The sequence below is a fragment of the Coregonus clupeaformis genome, unplaced genomic scaffold, assembly GCF_020615455.1.
Source record: "Coregonus clupeaformis isolate EN_2021a unplaced genomic scaffold, ASM2061545v1 scaf2086, whole genome shotgun sequence".
NCBI classification, from domain to species: domain Eukaryota; kingdom Metazoa; phylum Chordata; class Actinopteri; order Salmoniformes; family Salmonidae; genus Coregonus; species Coregonus clupeaformis.
The window spans coordinates 5,001-10,751 of NW_025535540.1; the positions used below are offsets into that span (position 1 = coordinate 5,001).

The 5,751-nt window shown below is 49.9% G+C and overlaps 1 long non-coding RNA gene across 1 annotated transcript; it reads right to left on the bottom strand.

The window, feature by feature from the left end:
- Positions 1-290: 290 nt before the first annotated feature.
- Positions 291-604, bottom strand: LOC123488236. The gene is made up of 2 exons (XR_006659976.1): positions 526-604; positions 291-356 (listed from the first exon to the last, which is right to left on the bottom strand). It is a non-coding gene; the product is annotated as an uncharacterized LOC123488236 (long non-coding RNA).
- Between the last annotated feature and the right edge of the window lie 5,147 nt (positions 605-5,751).

Genomic DNA, 5,751 nt, shown 5'->3' on the forward strand with positions numbered 1-5,751 from the left:
AGGGTGTGTGCTGACGTGACTACAGAGAGGGTGTGTGATGACGAGACTACAGAGAGGGTGTGTGCTGACGAGACTACAGAGAGGGTGTGTGCTGATGAGACTGCCCACTGTCCCTGTTTAGTAGTGTTTACCTGTGGTGCTGCTGTAAGTGACTGAGCTGCCTGAATGTTTTCTGGCAGAAGGAGCAGGTGTAGGGCTTGGCATCGCTGTGGATGCGGATATGCTGGGACAGGTAGCTGGAGTTGGCGAACGATATGGAGCAGTGGGGACACTTGTGCGGCTTGGCCTCCGTGTGAGACTTGGCATGGATCTGCATGTCCGACTTGCTGAAGAACGTCACCGCACACATCCGGCACCTGGAGGATGGGTAAGAGAGAAAGGTAAATGGTGGAAATGGAGAGAAACAGAGATATGCTGTTTAGATGAGGATATGTTGAATGGGGAATAAAATACAGGGTTAACTTGCGTAGCAAATGGTGAGAGTTAAGGAGTAAAAAGTATGTAAGCACAAAGCCTGTAATCTACCTGTATGATTTGGTGCCATCTTTGTTCCCATGCTCATCCTCATCATTTGATAAGTCATAATGGTCGGCAGTGTGGTGCTATAAACAATGTTTTTTTTTTTTATAATCAACACTTTGCTTCACTAATCCTGAAGTAATGACACTACAATATGTAGCCTTAACACATTTTATCATTATGGATTGGATTGAATGGGGAGATGCAGTGTTCTAACCACAACGTAATACAGAAGATAACTTCTGTAGAGGCTTACATGCTGACCACACTGGCCGCGTTGCGTGCGCGAGCGTTGCAAAATAAATGTACACATGCATGTTATTCAATTATTTCATCCAAACTGCTTGCGCGCGTCAACGATCGTTTGCGTAGCCGAGGCGCTAAAATAGAACTTGCTTCTATTTTAGAGGCTTGACGTGCCGCAAGTCCCGCCTCTCCCATTTTAAGGGGCATATATCCACGTGGGTGATTGAAAGATGAACGAGGTCCACACTCCAGTCCAGTCGGTTGCAGTAATGCACCTTAAAGTTGGTTGCCAACAGCCATAGAAAATCCACAGAAGAAGACCGAACAAGGAGAAATTACTAGAAACTAACTAGGTTTCCCCTTTTATCTGTGGATTGATTGTTGGAGTAGAGAACACATGATTTTGTGTCACTCAACATGGGTCAAAATTCTACAAAGATCCAGCAACAAAAAGGACCTTGTACATTTCAGGTAAAATAACAACCCAATGTTTATATCCCAGGACAAAATAGCAGCAACAGCAAGCTAGCTAGCTAAATGTCCATGAATGTTTCATTTGGGTTTCGACCTGTCCTCAAATTAGTTTTGATACTTCAACCTGCGTGTCCTGACCGCGTCTGGTGTGGATGGACAAAATCAACATGTGCGCGATGCGGCACGCGGACGCGCATGCCCGGGTAGTCAGCATGTTAGCTCTTATGTGACATCACTTAATATCTCAATCACCCAGCAGCCAGGTGTGCCAGAATCAACGCATCACTTCCCAATTGACTATAATTTAAATTTGATTGGGTAGTAAGGCAAAAAGAAGGCGGGATTGTGTTTCCTATAACGCGATTGGTCAAAGGTCTACCATTTATCTTGGAAGGTGTAACTCACCATCAAAACGTTTCAATTTGATATTCAAAGGCTGTTGTGTCTGCAGCAGTGTGAATGCGCGTATTTGTCACACCCTGGCTCTGGGACTCTATATGTTGAGCCAGGGTGTGTGCATTCTATGTGTTCATTTTCTATGTTGGGTATTCTAAGTTGTTCTGTTTCTATGTTTGCCTGTGTGACTCCCAATCAGAGGCAACGAGTGTCAGCTGTCGGCTGGTTGTCTCTGATTGGGAGCCATATTTAATCTGTATGTTTTCCCTTGGGTGTTGTGGGTTTTTGTTCCGTGTCGGTATGTTTTAACCGTGGACTTCACTGAATCGTGTTTTGTTTATATTTAGAAACTTTAATTAAATAAAGTCATGTTTATTTCACACGCTGCGCCTTGGTCTACTACTCCTTACCCAGACGATCGTGACAGAAAAACCCACCATACCAAGACCAAGCAGCGTGTCCAGGAACACACGCAGGAGGTGACTCTTGTGGATGTCCTCCTCGGTTGGGGGCAGATTACCGAGGAGGAGGCCGTCCGGTACCGGAAGGCGATGAAGGGGGGAGACCCAGGCAGGAGTGGAGAAGCGGCGTCAACCGGGCCGTGGTCGGACAGGCGAGAGGCACCCCCAATAATTTTTTAGGAGGGGGCACACGGCATGGGCGACTGGGCAGCAGGAGACTGCCAGAGGGCGAATTGGGATATAAGGAGAGGAGGCCACCGGGTTTTGGGGGCCAGAAGGCAGGTTGGCGGAGCCTGGATGGAGAGCAGAGCCAACTCCCCGTACTCAGGCATGGCAGCATGAGACTGGGCAGGTTCCGCGGTATGCGGAGCTGCGCACTGTGCCACGAGTGGTCGGCATAGTCCGGTCGTCCTGTGCGAGCACCGCACGTGCGAGAGCTTTGTACATGTCTCTGTGTGTGGAGTAAAGGTGGTCTAGAGTTTTTTTTTTTTTCCCTCTGGTTGCACATGTGACATGCTGGTAGACATGAGGTAAAGCGAGTTTAAGTTTCCCTGCATTCAAGTCCCCGGCCACTAGGAGTGCCATTTCTGGATGGGCATTTTCTTGTTTGCTTATGGCTTTATACAGCTCGTTGAGTGCGGTCTTAGTGCCAGCATCGGTTTGTGGTGGTAAATAGACAGCTATGAAAACTCTCTTGGTAAATAGTGTGGTCTACAGCTTATCACGAGGTACTTTCTCAGGCCAGCAAAACCTCAAGACTTCTTTAATATTCGATTGACAAATAGACACAGACCGCCACCCCTTGTCTTACCAGAGGCAGCTGTTCTGTCTTGCCGATGCACAGAAAACCCAGCCAACTGTATATTATCCATGTCGTCGTTCATCCACGACTTCGGTGAAACATAAGATATTACCGTTTTTAATGTCCCGTTGGTAGGATAGTCTTGAACGGAGCTCATCCGGTTTATTCTCCAATGATTGCACGTTGGCCAATAGGACGGATGGTAGAGGCGGGTTACCCACTCGCCGACTAATTCTCACAAGGCACCCGGACCTGCGTCCCCCTGTATCGGTGTCTTCTCTTCATGTGAATGACAGGGATTTGGGCCTGGTCTGGTATCTGGAGTAAATCCTTGGCGTCCTGTTTAGTCTGATGGATGGTTGTAATAGAGACATTGTACAGTCTTACATTATGGTTTCACTTCCTCTCTCTTAGCTGGTAGTGGATTGGTTGGAGAGTATCGCCAAAGATGAAATCGGGGACTTCTCTGACAACATTGAATAGAAGGTTGACGACATCCGATCCTCGTTTGTTAAGTCTAATGACACTGCTGGTCCTGCTCACACTGCCCTACCCTATGCTTTGACTTCTTTCTCCCCTCTCTCTCCAGATAAAATCCTGCGACTTGTGACTGCAGGCCGCCCAACAACCTGCCCGCTTGACCCCATCCCCTCCTCCCTTCTCCAGACCATCTCCGGTGACCTTCTCCCCTACCTCACCTCGCTGATCAACTCATCCTTGACCGCTGGCCATGTCCCTTCCGTCTTCAAGAGAGCGAGAGTTGCTCCCCTTCTCAAAAAACCAACACTCGATCCCTCTGATGTCAACAACTACAGACCAGTATCCCTTCTTTCTTTTCTGTCCAAAACTATTGAGCGTGCCGTCTTTAGCCAACTCTCTTGCTATCTCTCTCAGAATGACCTTCTTGATCCAAACCAATCAGGTTTCAGGACTGGTCATTCAACTGAGACTGCTCTTCTCTGTGTCACGGAGACTCTCCGTACTGCTAAAGCTAACTCTCTCTCCTCTGCTCTTGTCCTTCTAGACCTGTCTGCTGCCTTTGATACTGTGAACCATCAGATCCTCCTCTCCACCCTCTCCGAGCTGGGCATTTCCGGCGCGGCTCACTCCTGGATTGCGTCCTACCTGACCGGTCGCTCCTACCAAGTGGCGTGGCGAGAAGTTGTCTCCGCACCACGTGCTCTCACCACTGGTGTCCCCCAGGGCTCAGTTCTAGGCCCTCTCCTTTTCTCCCCTATACACCAAGTCACTTGGCTCTGTCATATCCTCACATGGCCTTTCATATCATTGCTACGCTGACGATACACAACTAATCTTCTCCTTTCCCCCTTCTGATAACCAGGTGGCGAATCGCATCTCTGCATGTCTGGCAGACATATCAGTATGGATGACGGATCACCACCTCAAGCTGAACCCTGGCAAGACGGAGCTGCTCTTCCTCCCGGGGAAGGACTGCCCGTTCCATGATCTCGCCATCACGGTTGACAACTCCGCTGTGTCCTCCTCCCAGAGTGCGAAGAGCCTCGGCGTGACCCTGGACAACACCCTGTCGTTTCTCCGCCAACATCAAGGCGGTGACCCGATCCTGCAGGTTCATGCTCTACAACATTCGGAGAGTACGACCCTGCCTTACACAGGAAGCGGCACAGGTCCTAATCCAGGCACTTGTCATCTCCCGTCTGGACTATTGCAACTTCGCTGTTGGCTGGCCTCCCTGCCTGTGCCATTAAACCCCTACAACTCATCCAGAATGCCGCAGCCCGTCTGGTGTTCAACCTTCCCCAAGTTCTCTCCGTCACCCCCTCCTCCGCACACTCCACTGGCTTCCAGTTGAAGCTCGCATCCGCTACAAGACCATGGTGCTTGCCTATGGAGCAGTGAGGGGAACGGCACCCTCTGTACCTTCAGGCTCTGATCAGTCCCTACACCCAAACGAGGGCATTGCGTTCATCCACCTCTGGCCTGCTGGCTCCCTTCCTCTGCGGAAGCATAGTTCCCGCTCAGCCCAGGCAAAACTGTTCGCTGCTCTGGCACCCCAATGGTGGAACAAGCTCCCTCACGACGCCAGGACAGCGGAGTCACTCACCACCTTCCGGAGACATTTGAAACCCCACCTCTTTAAGGAATACCTGGGATAGGATAAAGCAATCCTTCTACCCCCCACACACACAGCGGAGTCGCTCACCCCCTTCCGGAGACATTTGAAACCCCACCTCTTTAAGGGAATACCTGGGATAGGATAAAGTAATCCTTCTACCCCCCCACACACACAGCGGAGTCGCTCACCACCTTCCGGAGACATCTGAAACCCCACCTCTTTAAGGAATACCTGGGATAGGATAAAGTAATCCTTCTACCCCCCCACCCCACAGCGGAGTCACTCACCACCTTCCGGAGACATTTGAAACCCCACCTCTTTAAGGAATACCTGGGATAGGATAAAGTAATCCTTCTACCCCTCCCCACCCCCCCCACACACACAGCGGAGTCGCTCACCACCTTCCGGAGACATTTGAAACCCCACCTCTTTAAGGAATACCTGGGATAGGATAAAGTAATCCTTCTACCCCCCCCACCCCACAGCGGAGTCACTCACCACCTTCCGGAGACATTTGAAACCCCACCTCTTTAAGGAATACCTGGGATAGGATAAAGTAATCCTTCTACCCCCCCAAATTGTAAAGTGGTTATCCCACTGGCTATAGGGTAAACGCACCAATTTGTGAGTCGCTCTGGCTAAGAGCGTCTGCTAAATGACGTTAATGTGCCCTTGAGCAAGGCACTTAACCCCAATTGCTCCTGTAAGTCGCTCTGGATAAGAGCGTCTGCTAAATGACTAAAATGTAAAATGTA